Below are 15,448 nucleotides of genomic sequence, written 5' to 3' on the forward strand. Positions count from 1 at the left end.
TTTTATAAATGTGGCCGATTTAAAAGACCGCTCTAAAAAAGACAGCCTAAACCCAAGAGTTCTTAGAGTTTTGTGAAGGTTTTAAGCTAAAACTCCTAGCTAGGAAGGACGACCCTAGAGGATAAGATAAAATACTTTGTCAATAGCGTACTCCCCCTACCTCACAGTAGCCTCTTATTAGCCACAGCAATGTACACAAAGTTAGTAAAGTTACAATTTCAAAGAAGTAATATTTAAGTTATTTTTAGAGGTAACTTTGAGTGCATCTTTTCTAACCTTGAACCATTTATTTATTTTCTTAACTACTTGCATAACTAAATACTTATTTTAAAATGATTTAAGTGGTAATCAATATGCAGCGAATATATAGGCCTTCTATCGATTGATCTTGACTTTATACCCGCCGCGTCTGTAACATTCCTTAAGGTCATCTCTATACAGCCCGCCAATTGAATTGCGACGCTTCCTGTTCCCGCACAGTTTAAAATCTGGTAGGCAGATGTTAAGAAGCTCAAGAATGTCAGCTGAAGATTCAAGGTATTTGACTTTTATTTCATATATCAGTAATAGACTATTATTGCAGCTATTGTGTAGCTATTGAGATATAATCAATTAAACTGTTAATTTCTTGCTAGATATTTTTTGAACAACAGAATTTTGAATGTAGGCCTACATAGGCTAACGGCCTTTCTTTTAGTTTGGTTTTACAAAATCTATATCTCATTTTTGTTTGTGGCTAAATAAGACATAGCATTAACGTTTATTCAGGGTCATGGGTCATGGTCAATTTATTTTTCAGTAAGAAAATGAATCACTGATAGGAAATAATTTTTATCGCATGTTATCAAATAAAATAATTGACCATACACAATGCCGTGCCAAAATACTGTACTTGCGATATTTAACGTCACTTGTCGTGACACATTACAGGTGACATAGGCGAAAGGCCTACTGCAACTTTCAGCACTATAAAAGACGAGGCCTTTTCTGCTTAAATATTGTTTTGATCTATCGTGTGGTTTATTTGCTCGAATGAAATATTTAAACCATAAACGTTAAAGTGATAAACCACGAACCAAAAAAAATGACTTTTCCTTTAATTGTTTAAATGATCACAATTGGAAAGTAAATGCCTTAAACGAGATCTGCTGACTCTGAATTACTTTTTTCAGCTTGTTGGTGTTTAAACTTAAAGGGGTCATGAACTGGCTTTTTAAAATAAAATATATTGTGGGTGGTCTGTAGTCCACTTATGATGTTCGCTTGGTTTTTACATTCAAAAATGTCAAAATGAATAAGTAATATGCTATTCTCTACCCTGGTTTTGGGCCTAGCTCCTGAAACTCTTTTAATGGGCGTGCCGCATTCAAGATTTGCAGGTAAATGCCCACTGCTATGATTGGATAACAGTTTTGCATATTATAATGAGTTTCATGTAATGCTCAAATCAGTGGGCGGGGCTAAACGGGAAGTAGGCGTTGATCATCTTCTGCGGTGTTTGATACCCTTTGACGTCATAGATCCCCACATTGGAAAACTTGTCCTTCGCTGTGCCTGCTGTCAATAAAAGCTTTTATTGGACTAACAAGGAACGTTTTCAGTTCTGAAATTTCCAGGATATTCTTATAAATCAATTTCTCAGTTCATCACCCATTTAACACAATTTAAGGTAATTACTGTGCTGTACATGTGATTTTATTCCATACCTTTTATTTGTATATTTTTCCCCATTTCAGCAGTAACACACAATTGGAACAAGTAGCTAGGTACATCTTGATCTCAAGTGCCATCTACTGCACGACCACTGGCTTCCACACCAGCAACAAGCAGATGTTTAACATCATCCTCATCTCCCATGTCCTGCTCTTCAAACCTTTGCACACCCCCTCTCTTCAGCCCCTCTACTGTGCATACAGCATCCGCTCTCCAGTCAGCATCTCTATTACACACTGGCACACCTGTAAACATGCACACTGGGCCAGCCCTTAGTAGACTCTTTCAACCATATGTAAATATATGGTCCTCAAGAGCTCGTCACAGGTTAGGCCCTTCTGCATGGGAGCATGAATTCTATTGCATGGCAAGTCCATCATGCAATAATTTACCCACACCAGAGGAAAACAGTATTTTAAAATTAAGTGGTCTTGGGGGAAAAAAAAGTCATATTTGAGGATATGAACGGATCCTTTGCAGATTTTACCAAAATAATTGGAGAGGTGTTCCCCTGCATTAAAGCGAACAGGTCCATTTAAAATAATGCGTACAGCCAGGGGTCGTCAATTGGTTGACATACCAATGCCACTAGAAGGGTACAGTATCCCATAATATTGCCCATAACACATTGTGCTGTGGACGAAGATTCGATTAGAACTACAAATACGAATAAAAAGTGTTAAAAAACTACAAACATGACGGACATGCGAGGTCCGACAGTTAGCAGAGCGGTTAAAGGGGCTTGAATGATTAATAATCAGTATCCAACCTGACGAAAAGAAATTTATTAAATGTTATACACATTATATTTCATCTGCAACAGCATTGTGAACTTTTATAACTATGCGTTTGGTCATTAACTTTTAAATGCATCATTCTGCAAAGATGAGGAGAGTTCTCTGCATGAAAGACCCATGACTGGCAGATCAACCTGCGACTACATTTTTCTCAGAAACAATAGGAAAATAAATTTAATTCAATGTGGAGGATTTTAACTGTGACAAGACGATTGACAGGGCAGTTTAAACAGCTACAGGTTGCGTAAATAAGTGACAGAAACAGTTACATGTTGCGTAAATAAGCGACAGAAACAGTTACAGGTTGTGTAAATAAGCAACAGAACGTCCGTTAAAGTCGCAGTTATGACGAGTTAGTCCCAAAGCTTTCATACTCTTCTGCTACACACTCAAAAGTATGTACTTTTTCTTTACAAAAACAGTACATACTTTTAGGACGTAGTATAAGTAGGCGAATTGGGACGCAGCAATAGTTTCGTTTCGTAGCAGCAGTTAAGATGCCAGAGCACTGTGCAGCATTTTCCTGCTCTAATTGGCGGACCATCGCAAGTACCAGTAATTTGTGTTGGGTGTGCAAATACCAACATGGAACATCAAATGGGACTTCATACCTTTATAATAGAGATCGCGAGATGAATCCAATCTGTGGCACTTGGGTAAAATATAAATGTCCATTGCAAAACAAAAAAAAAACATTTCACATTTCTTCTGAATGATCTGCTCTCTGTCATCGTTCTTCAAGAAAGGATGCAATCTGAGCAGCGATCGTATCTAACAAACAAATGAGCCTGTGTCCAAAGTATATATATATTTTTTTCAAAATAGTGCAGCAGTTTTAGTTATAATATCCAAGCAGTGCTGTCAGAGTTGTATATCCTCCTGGTATTGTCATTGTAGTAACTTAAATCTCGCAATCAAAACTTTCAGCCACGATCCAACAACGTGTGTTCTGTTTCTTCCGCATGCATGCACATCTACACAGACACACATCAGTCTCGAATATTATGCAGCAAGCCATATTTTATAATTGTATAAAATAATCGAGAAAAAAAAAGCACAAAAACGGCTGAGATGCCAAATTCAGCGGCAGCTGAGGTAAAGTGACAGCTCACAGACAGCAGTGCACTCTACCTGTCACTCAAGTGACCACGCCCTTAATTATGCAGAACTTTAAGGCTTAATATAATTTAAATGGATAAGTTATAAAAAAATCACCCCCCTCAGAGTTGTCATGAAGGGCAAAAATAGCAGTATACAGAAAACCACAATTTGAACCAACTTGTAAACGTTTTTTTTTCTGCTATAAACTTGGCCAATTTAACATGGGACTCTATGAGATTCTGCTCTCTTTTGGAGCCTGTCCCTAGCGGCCAGTCGATGAATCGCAGTTTAAGTTACTTCCGTATTGGCTTCAGAGAGAAAGGGGGAGGTTGCCGCTTGGAATCTCCCTCCCTCAACTCAAATGTTTTCCACATAACTTACTATTCAGATCAGAAAGAAGTTCAAAAGCACTTGTTAGATGCACGAAACTTACTTTTAGCGTTAGGTAACGTTAAGTGCCTATTACCAACACAATCCAATCTGAAGTTAACCCTTGTGCATCCTTATGGACATTTTTGTCCATTTCAGTTTTGTTTTTTGTTATAAGTGTGCCTTTGTTAATGCCATCTACATGAATTTTGGCTCAGGTGTTTATTTTTATTGGAATTTTAATATTTTACCCTCATTTCCTTCAAAAAATCAATTTTACCCTCTGTACAAAAAATACTCACACTTAGGACCTTAAGGACAAAAATGTCCACATTGAAACCAATTAAAACTGCAATTTTTTAACCCAGGGCCATTTGACTATAAAATGATACAATATTTGCAAATAGGCATTCATTCTATCGGCAAGGCTTCAAATTTTACATTTTTACCATTTTTTACTAGATTGTGCCATATTTTCAAATTTGGCTTATAAAAGAAATACTCGCTTTATTTGTGTTTTCTGCTTATGCATATTATAGTCTATGATAAAGTCAATTTGAAAAATAATGCAGCTATAATTGTGTGGGTATACTGGTAAGGATGTCAGAGTGTAGTTTGCAGGTGTTTACTGAAAATTTAATTTGTGTAATTAGTTTGAAAGAAATTATATCATACTGGCAATCAAAAATCCCACTCCATGTATGAGTCACACCCTTGGCAGGGTCATAGGGTCATGTGAAAACTATGAAAAAGGTCAAAGAAGGCTTTAAGGTTCTTCTTTTTGACCAAACACGCATCTTAACCCTTGATTGCACTTTTTCACTTGTTATTGTTTTTGTACGGAGATAAAAGTTACGCTTGAATTTGAAGTAGACGTTCAGAAGCCCCTAAACACATTATTTTAGTTTTCACCACAAGAAAATACTGATTTTTCAGTCTGGTAGATTTTATACAAAGTTTGAGTTCACACAGGTGTCCTCACAGCCAAACCTATACATATGTGGTGCTTGAGGGGTTGATCATTTCATTGTTTGAAGAGACGTTACTCAGCAGAGGAAGCTCTGAAACTAGTGCTGCCCACTGACACTGAGCACATGGGTGCATTAGAAGCCGAGGATGTAAAGAAACCGATTTGTAAAGTGTTAAAATTCTGAAAATGAATGAATGTTTGGTATCTATGGATAGAACAGATGCTGGTTAAAAAATTGACATCAGTGAAAGTGGAAAAAATATTAATATATAATATTTCTATGGCAGTTTTTTGGCATGGACATTTCTGTCCATTATTGACCTAAGTGTTATTTTTTGTAAAAAATCTGACACTACATAAAAAATATAAATGCCTCAAAATTAATGTTGTTGTTCTTCATTGACCCACCCAAGAATCTAATAAGCAAAGAAAAAAAAATCTGCTTAGCATTTAGTTTATGAAAATTAACTACTATTTTTATTTTTTTCATAAAAAAACACCTATGGCATTATGTAAACAAACCAGCATTTAAAGGGTTAAAGTTCTTAAAATTAATGAATATTTGGTATCTATGGATAGAACAGATGCTGGTTAAAAAATTGACATCAGTGAAAGTGGAAAAAAATATTAATACATCATATTTCTATGACAGTTTTTTGGCATGGACATTTTTGTCCATTTTTAACCTAAGTGTTAGTTTTTTAAAAAAATTGACACTACATAAAAAATATAAATGCCTCAAAATTAATGTTGTTGTTCTTCATTGACCCACCCAAGAATCTAATAAGCAAAGAAAAAAAATTCTGCTTAGCATTTAGTTTATGAAAATTAACTACTATTTTTAATTTTTTCATAAAAAAACACCTATGGCATTATGTAAACAAACCAGCATTTAAAGGGTTAAAGTTCTTAAAATTAATGAATATTTGGTATCTATGGATAGAACAGATGCTGGTTAAAAAATTGACATCAGTGAAAGTGGAAAAAAATATTAATAAATCATATTTCTATGACAGTTTTTTGGCATGGACATTTTTGTCCATTTTTAACCTAAGTGTAACTTTTTTTTTTTTAATGCACAAGGGTTAATACATACATTGTTCGACTGGACATAATAACTGTTATTTGTGTTTGCGCCAGTGATATCCGGTAGCTATGTATACACACATGACGGCAAAGAGCAAATCGAGTTCCCCCTCCCACTTCTGCTAGTATTACTGAGATATCTTATCCTGTGCGAATTGGACATTAATATTACAGACATCTGTGTATAAATTACATTATTACTTCATCTACCCATGTAAAGTTAATCCCGCCCGAATGGGGCTTTAGATTGTAATTGACACAAGAATGCTATGTAGAAATAAAACAATTATTATTGGTATTTATATTTAACATTGGCCAGCGAACTTAGTATTTTGTTGTTAGCTTCACTATTTACTGAATGAAGTAAGTTTTCAGTAGTCCTATTTCAAAATAGGAGTTTTGTTGAAGAAAGGTTCTAAGAAATGTGAAGAAAGAAAATAAGCTTGACCTCCTTTGTGAAATGTTTTTGTGTAGTAGACTCTCCAAATCTTCAGTTTTCATTTTGAAGGTTTCCCAAGGACAAAGATGTGAGGAAGAAGTGGGAAGTGGCTTTGAGGAGAGAAGGATTCCATGCAAGTGATACATCAGTACTTTGCTCTCATCATTTTAAGCATGGTGATTTTGATAGGACGGGTCAGATTGTCCGACTCCAAGATGGTGTTATTCCATCCGTCTTCAGCTTCCCGGTTCACTTCCAAAGAGTAGAGAGTGTGTATGTCACAAATCATTATAAATTGTTTCTTCAACTTAATAAAAATACATTATTTTACTGCAACTATCTGTTTCTGCTTCTTTATCATATTTATAGTGTGTGATTTATAAATTACCTTATATCCTACATCACATATTTTGATTTTGGATGTCTGGTCTTTTTATATCTTATATCAGAATATTATATAACTGTTAAGCCTACTATGAATATTAAAATACGCTGAACAATGTGTCCTGTATCATAGCTACATGAATGACCTTTGCAGCAATAAAACCCGCGTCAAAATCTGAAAATTAGGTATTCAGTGAGATATGATTAATTAAATGTTTGACAGGTGCAATGAGCTGTCAGCGCAAGTAACACTAAGTGGAGCTGACTTTTTTTATTTGTCGTGTCTGATTTAGATGTGTGTCCTAAACTGATACGATTAAAGGTGAAGTATGTAGTTTCTGTGACACTAGCGGCACATAGCGGATTACAAAAATACAGCATGTTTTTCAAACCTTTCGCATGTTGTGCCTCCGTCTACTCAAACATCACAAAAGCTCTTACAGGTGCTTGTGAAGGCACGTCTCCACAGGTAAATGTAGGCCACTCTCAATAAAACATATTAGAAGTACTTTTTTCTGTGTCATAAGAAACTGAGTAAACTAACATGGTCTAGATCAGGGGTGTTAAACTCATTTTAGGTTGATGGCCGGATTAGAAAAAAATTAAACAATGTGCGGCAGAACTGTACATTTTTTTCTTTTTAACCTTTTAAGCTTATAATTGCAATAATATTAACCATATAAACAACAAATTAATTTGTGAGAGAACTAGTACATGCTCTTTAAAACTGCATTTGTTTTTACAGCAAAACGACTATTAGATTTATTTAAATTATGCTTTATTTAATATTTTTTATTTTTCATGGCCAATTCCTTTTTTTTTTTTTTTTTTTTGAAGCAAATTGGCCAATTCTGGTACTGATTACAAATTTTTTTTAAAGCAAATGTATTTGTTGTTAATGTTTTCACAGGCCAAACTGGCCTTAAACAAAAATGTGTAGCCCTTTGATATTAGAGGCAAACACTGCATTTTTATCACAATCCCAACAAAGATGTTATGTACATAAGCAGTTGTTTTTAATTTAAATTACTGTATAATTTCAAGATTAACAGCAAGAACAGCATGGTCTGACTTTAGCTTTGTGAAATTATGCTTCATAAGACATCTGCACAATCAGCAGACGGAATGAATGAAATGTAAATTCACTCTCTGACAGTAGGTGGCGCTCATGGAACAGCAGCGATATAGCGTTTCCATGGTTACCACTATACGCAAAGCAGTGCTGCTTGGCTACAACTTCATATGGAGACAAGGAAATGTCATCAAAACTCATTCATATCAACCCTAATTCAATATTTATATTATTCTTTCTATATTTTTCCAACAGTGAACTTGTGCATGGTGCAGTATTTTCTCTGCTGGCGCATATCTGTTCTCTTTGTGTCCGTATTTTGTATCTGTGTTAACTTCCTGTTTACTGACTTCATAAATATTTCCATTAATGAAATTTTGGGAAATTATTACAAAGCAGTTTGTTTGCAAGCCTGGAATAAAGATTAACCAAAATAAACTAAAAACGTTTGGATTTATGGCCAACGGACTGCTGGTAAAACACTGACTTTAATTTTTTATTAAAAAGAAATTCACACTGACTTTGACTAATGTTTCAGTTCAGTCACATAAATGAACTCATACAACCTTTTTAACATGTTTGTTAAATTAATATAGTGATATAGTATAGTAGAAATACGAATAGATTTCAATGCAGCGTCTGAACAGGACTTTTATTTTGGAGTGACGACGTGACGTCATAAGACTGCGCCGCGCTCCTGCATCTACTGTGATTCTGCTGAAGAAAGGTTTGTTTTAAGAATTTAATCGGTTTTAATCGACAGAAATAGTTTTAATATTTTTCAAGCGATGTGAAATATTTTTATTTACTATTTAATGTAACATTGTGATTCTTTATCTAACTGTATTGAAGGTTATTTGTGTGTAAAGCTCATATCAACTGATGAGAAACCGTAAACCTGCATCTCATTTCTCTCTCTATAAATCATAAATAAGTTTATCATGAACACGAGTTCAGTCTCTGGAGAGTCATGATGGAGAAACTGAACTTTTCAACTCCGAGTCAATTGAATCAAATACTTTGAGAAATGATTCAGTGAATCACAACACGTGCTGCTCAAACAGTGAACATGAACGAGAACAACAAACATTAACAAACTAACTAATCATGTTTTCATCAGTCATAAATGCCTAAATATGAAGTTTATTCATTTGCAGTGTTAGTTTTGAGTGTTTTTTTGTTGTCTAAACAGGTCATGGAAGACTTTAAGACTTTAATTATTCTCTCCTTACAGATGGCTTGTATTAAAGAGGAGACTGAAGACATGAACATTGAGTTTAATAAAGAAAAGACTGAATACATAAAGATTGAAGAAACATTCAGTGTGAAACATGAAGAAACTGAGGAACAAACAGGTTGGTTTTATTCTCACAGCTGAACTCAGTCATTTGATCATTATTAAAATGTCCAGCTCTACAGAAATAGAGAATATCCAGAAGTATAATCTTACAGGTAATATTTCAGAATCCATTCACTCCAGCATAATTTCATTCAGGTATAAATTCCTGTTTAATTGATTATGAAATGGTTTAATTAAGGTTTGCACATGCTGATTGAATTTCCAGTTTCAAATGATTATTAAACAGTGCTGAAAACTGTGTGAAAACAGCAGCTCTTCCGGCGCACTCAGTGTCTGAATTCACTCAGTCGTTTCATTCAAGTGCATTTACTGCAGAGCAAGAGTTAGGGTTTGGTGTATGGTTTGGATACTTGTAATTAAGCATTATTAACTCATTAATATAGTGAGTACATGTAGTAATGTGTAACTCCGTCACTTTAAAATTCAGTGTTTCCATTAAATGTGACCCCGGACCACCAAACCATCAGTCACATGGGTATATTTGTATAATAGCCAACAATACACTGTATGAGTCAAAATTATGCCAAAAAAGCATTAGGATATTAAGTAAAGATCATGTTCTATTAAGATATTTTGTTATTTTAGTCTGTTATATTCAAACTAATCATGTATGAGTGCGCTCTCTCTCTCTTTCTATGTTGTATTTCTGCACAGACACGTACATTCACGTTGTTTTCACACATTCAGGATAATGTTTGGATTTGTCCTGTGTATGTTTCTGTGTACTTCAATAAATATGCAGGTCAAGACAGTTTTTTTAGTTTTTTTTTATCTCCATGTGGTCCTGTTCAGTATTGTAACTTGACTGGTCGAAAATGTAAACAAGCTCTTTTCTGTTACATACACTATACACTGTGGATTCTCAAACGTGTTTTTTTGTTCGGGTGCTTTAGTGTACATAAATGTATGATTTATTTGGACTTATTTGGTTATTTGCTGTCCTTTTGGAGTCTGCAAGTGTCCTCTTTTTGAAAAGACCTAAATTTACCTTGAAAAAAGCTGAAAATTACAGTTTGTGAGAATCACACTTCAATCTGATGTATGCTTAATTTCACGATAAGTGTGAGATTAATCGTGATTAATTGCAATTAAAATTGAATCTATTGACAGCCATAATTTTGATGTTAAATCCACTATTGTATAATATATATTTGTTCTAAACACAGTATTTAGTTTAACTACATCAGAAGTAACTGTAATTAAATTATAGAAAAAATAGGAGTAATGGATAATTTGACATGGTTTAGTGTAAGATTTTTGCCCATCTTTTGGAAAATGCCGTTTTAAATGTAAAAAAATCACTTTTACCAGTAAATGCTCCACTATTTGCTATTTGACTGACTGAAAGACATTTTCACAAGTATTGTTCAGTTGGATTTATATCTAAATATTATGAAATCACAATTATAACAATAAAAGCTACTTTGTCAAAGTTTAGTATTTTTTGTAATAAAAATCAGTTTAGATATTGTTACATTATGATGAGACCCTACTTAGAAAATGGAAAAAAAAATAATCCTCAAAATCAAAAATTTTTTGAGAAACAAAAAAATTGCTAAACTTTAATTAAAAAAAAAATTGTATTTTCATAATTGTGATTTCATAATATTGACAATAACATTTTTTTATCACTATTCTGCAGAGTTTAGCTCCATCCCTGATCAAACACACTTGGGGAAAAAAATAGCCCAACCCCAAAATGTAACAGTAAAGGCTGATTTATATTTCTGTGTCGCACCTACACAGAAATATACCTCTACCTCTGCACAGTAGTCTATACATCTGGTCTCTGCGCTCCCAAAACCTAATCAACATAAAGCTGTAAACATAGTAATCAAATTCCAGCCTCTAGTCTCCCAGTCTCCACAAGTGTCCAGTCAGTAGCTGTGTCTCATTTCATTTAATTTCGAAGGCTGCATCCTCAAGAGGACAAATCCTGTGAAGGATGCGGTATATGGAGTGTCCTTAGCCAGAATTAAACAAGACGTCCTTCGTAGGACACACAGGCAGGAAAGGAAACAGGAAGTATATCGTTGCTATGCCAACACATTCACGGCAGCCTTGTTGCGCTCTCAGCAAATGAATGAAAATTGCAGGGATGGACAACTCCGGTCCTGGAGGGCCAGTATCCAGCAGAGTTTAGCTCCAACCCTAATCAAACACACCTGAACCAGCTAATCAAGGTCTTTAGGATTAGTAGAAAGTTATAGGCAAGTGAGTTTTTATCAGGGATGGAGATAAACTCTGCAGGACACTGGCCCTCCAGGACCGGAGTTGTCCATCCCTGCCCTATTGTATCTGTTAGTTTTCCCTTTTATTAGGGGCCAAGCACCGAAGGTGCTGAAGCCCCTATTGTAATTGTTAGTTTTATTAGGGGCTAAGCCCCGAAGGGGGTGTAGCCCCTATTGTATCTGTTAGTTTTCCCTTTTATTATTATTATTCTTCCTCCTGAATGGGAGTCTATGGCAGCCCTATCAACAGAACATGAGAAAATGATTGGACCTTATTTGGAGTCTCTAGATCCAACTCTATAGCGCCACCACCAGTTCAAAAATTCAACATTCTAAAGGTTATAACATTTGAACCATTTGTCCTAGAAAAATAAAATTTAGTACATCTGATTTGTCTCTTCATGCTGATGCTATTCAATTTCTTACATTAAGTCTCCGCCCATTACAGTAATGGCCATTTTGAAAAGTACAGTATTTAGTTTTTTCGCTACTCCTCCTTCAAATTTTGTCCAATTTCCAGATTCATTTTCATCTAAGCTTCTGTAAGTTCTGAGTTCATTCTCGCCCATAATTCTAAACCAGCTGTTTCATGTTTTTTAATTTTGTGCTGTTTTTCCTCTTCCTGCTCTGTATTGCACTACAGCATGATGAGCTGCAGAATGATCTAAAGTAAAGTTATTAAATGTAACATTTATTGCAGTTTTATTAAAATTCTTCATTTTGAGTTCATTTTCACATGAACTAATGAACTTCGGCAGGTGTGCTAACATTCACCTGCACAGTGGTGCAATGAGATGAGAAATGGACATTGGACCTGGAGGTTGTGGGTTTGAATTCTGTGTGGTGCAACTTTATACAGTTGTGTGCAACTTTATACAATTGTGTGCAGTGAGTCAATTTGATTCCTTTTCCCTCTTATTTCTTATTCTGTTCATTTGAACCACCTTTTTTCAAGTACATTCAATTTCTGCTGTTTTTGCTCTTCTTGCTCTGCATTGCACTACAACTCAGACATTTGAGTGCATGAAATGTATGCTGTGTTGCTCTTCATTGTGAGTTCATTCTCATGAACTACTGAACTCTGACAGCTGTATGACACTGTCTGCTCAGTGGCGCAAAGAGTTGAGTGACAGAATTATGATCCAGAGACTGTGGGTTCAAGTCCCATGTGGCGCAACTTTTTAAAATTATTTGTAATGTTGTCATTTCAATTCCATTATCATCCCAAGAAGCTTCTGGTCATTTTGAGCTCATTCTCACCTGTCCTTCTGAACCAGCTGTTTTTCATGTACATTCAATTTCTGCTGTTTTTGCTCCGCACTGCACTACAACTCTGACATTTGAGTGCTTGAAATGTTTGCTGTGTTGCTCTGCTTTAAAAGCTACTATTGTTGTTCAGCATGCTGTTCTGTTCTGTTTGCAGTGCTGCTCTGTTTGATGTTCTGCTCTGCTTGGTGTGCTGCTCTGTTTGCAGTGCTGCTCTGTTTGCTGTACTGTTCTGCTCACAGTGCTGCTCTGCTTGCTGTGCTGTTCTGTTTGATGCTCTGCTTACTGTGCTGCTCTATTTGCTGTACTGTTCTGCTCACAGTGCTGCTCTGCTTTCTGTGCTGTTCTGTTTGCAGTGCTGCTCTGTTTGATGCTCTGCTTACTGTGCTGCTCTATTTGCTGTGCTGTTCTGCTTACAGTGCTGCTCTGCTTGCAGTGTTGCTCTGCTTGCAATGCTGCTCTGCTCGCGGTGCCTTCGGTGCTTGGCCCCGCATTGCTGCTTGCAGCTATATTTATTAATGCATTTGTATGTAATTTGAAAAGAAAATGTACTTGTTTTATTGTTTAGTTTTTATTTTGATTGCTTGAGGAACTGTACAACAGCTTATGTACAACAGATATCTGTTACAGAGACAAAGGAGGAGGATAGGAAGAACAAAGTTTAAAACAAAAACAAGCATGAAACTACTTACATTTAAACACATTTTTGCTTGTATGTACATTTGCAGATGCCGCCATTTATTTATTTTTTATTTTTTCAAATAAATTATGGTTGTTAACAGTGACGCAAAGGATTGTGGGCTATCTGCAGCAGTGAAGGATACACCTCATGCATCCTCCGAATTCCTGCGAAAGAAGGACGCATTCAGAGGTTGCGTTCGGAGAGTCCTACTTACTTTTCTGAAATGATACAGCCTCAATGACGTATGCAACCTTCGAATGTGACCTCCGGAGCATGGCCGTATCTACCATTGAGGACACCGAGGTCATGTCCTCGGTATTTTTTCCCTAAATTTCAAATTAGTCAAAGCTGAAATCCAGCAGTGATGCTCAATGCCAAACACAGAACCCGGTCCGTGTCCGAATCCATATGTCGTCTGTATTTTCCATGGGCATCGGAACCATTGTATGTGGGTGGGACAAGACCCACCCACTTTTTAAGACCAATGATATTGGACCCACTCACTTTTACCGTCTCTAATCCCCCCCAGGTGTTGCTACTCCACAAACCACCAACAGAGCATAAAAAATACCAAAAATAAAAATATTTTTTAAAACATCGCCAACTAAAACGCTGCGTTTATAAAGAAATGTCTCTTTACGACCACAACAAATGGGACAATTTCAGACTGGCATTCGACCTTCGGCTCAGCGCCAGGCACAAGTCAAACGAGCGCGGAAAATGTAGCTTCATTTGAACAACAGTGAACTGTGGTCAGATGAGATGTTGTCAGGCTATGTTAGTAAAACTCCAGTCAGCCGTTAGGCTATAGCCTACTGTGCTCGAAGCGTGAACTCAAGAATTGCTTGCGCAAATGCGCGGCGCGTGCTGCATATTACTGCATTATAGTTTAACTAAAGCGCTAAAGAAACTACGGGCATGCACCATCATTATTCTGAGGTAAATGAAGTCATGGAATTACCAAACATGCGATTAAGCTGCCTCAAAACTGTGCATGCATGTATGTATTTGTTGACATGGTTTTAAAGCTATTGTTATCCAATTTGTTGGCCTTAAAACGTCTTAAAATGCATATATGTACATCAAGGAAATCAAAATTTCCGGAGGATGCAACCTTCGAAATGAGACACAGCTTCTCTCTCAGCCACTTTTTCCTGGTGGCTTTATCTGGTCTCCCCATGTCAATTACTGCAATGAAGCACAGGTATTTATCATTTGCACTTGACCTACTTGCGCACCGCTCGTCTCCTGCCTCTCTCTCCCGCTGCTGAACCACGCCCCCCTTGACACACACTCGCTCTTCTCCGATTGCTCCACACCAAACTTTTGACCTGAGGGAGGGATTCTAACAGACCAATCACAGCGCTTGCGGTCTGTGTAGAATTGACGTGTTGTTACATTATAGGACAGAGATGTTGCACATCAGGCTACGTCGTAGGCTACGCGTGGTACTCGTAATACAGCGTACATGTGACGCAGAAATATAAATCGGCCTTAAGTCTTCAGGAATGCTTGAAAATTACAGGCAGGTGTATTTGATTAGGGATGAAAGACAGTGGTCCTCCAGTACCGAACCTGCCCATCCCTGATCCATAGGATTGGATAGGATAGGGTATAGAACATACATGTTGTTCATTTTAATGCTTTAAATGTCTAAATTGTTTTATGTCTATTTTTGTCCTAGACCTGATGTCACTGAAAGAAGCGAAACATGAACCTAATGAAAGGGAAGAAGAGAAAAAACATTATGATAAACATCATGATCTCATGAATGGGGAAAGATCGACACAGGTTTTCTCACAAAAAAGAGCTCAAAAGACAGGAACTAAGAGTTTCACACACAAAAAACACCTTAAAGTCCATATGAGAGTTCATACTGGAGAGAAACCTTTCACCTGCCAGCAATGTGGACAGATTTTCAGACATAAAGGAAGCCTTAAATACCACATGAGAACTCACACTGGAGAAAAGCCATTCA

General features: G+C 36.3%; 2 protein-coding genes across 2 annotated transcripts in view; one reads left to right on the forward strand and one right to left on the reverse strand.

The window, feature by feature from the left end:
- LOC137005681 (uncharacterized) overlaps positions 1–15,448 on the forward strand; it is a 1,355,627-nt gene that overhangs the window by 817,355 nt on the left and 522,824 nt on the right. The gene's annotated exons all lie outside the window — the stretch shown is intronic.
- The window catches only part of LOC137005873 (zinc finger protein 721-like), a 400,429-nt gene that overhangs the window by 298,363 nt on the left and 86,618 nt on the right, over positions 1–15,448 (reverse strand). The gene's annotated exons all lie outside the window — the stretch shown is intronic.

This window comes from Chanodichthys erythropterus, chromosome 3, assembly GCF_024489055.1.
Source record: "Chanodichthys erythropterus isolate Z2021 chromosome 3, ASM2448905v1, whole genome shotgun sequence".
Lineage (NCBI taxonomy): Eukaryota > Metazoa > Chordata > Actinopteri > Cypriniformes > Xenocyprididae > Chanodichthys > Chanodichthys erythropterus.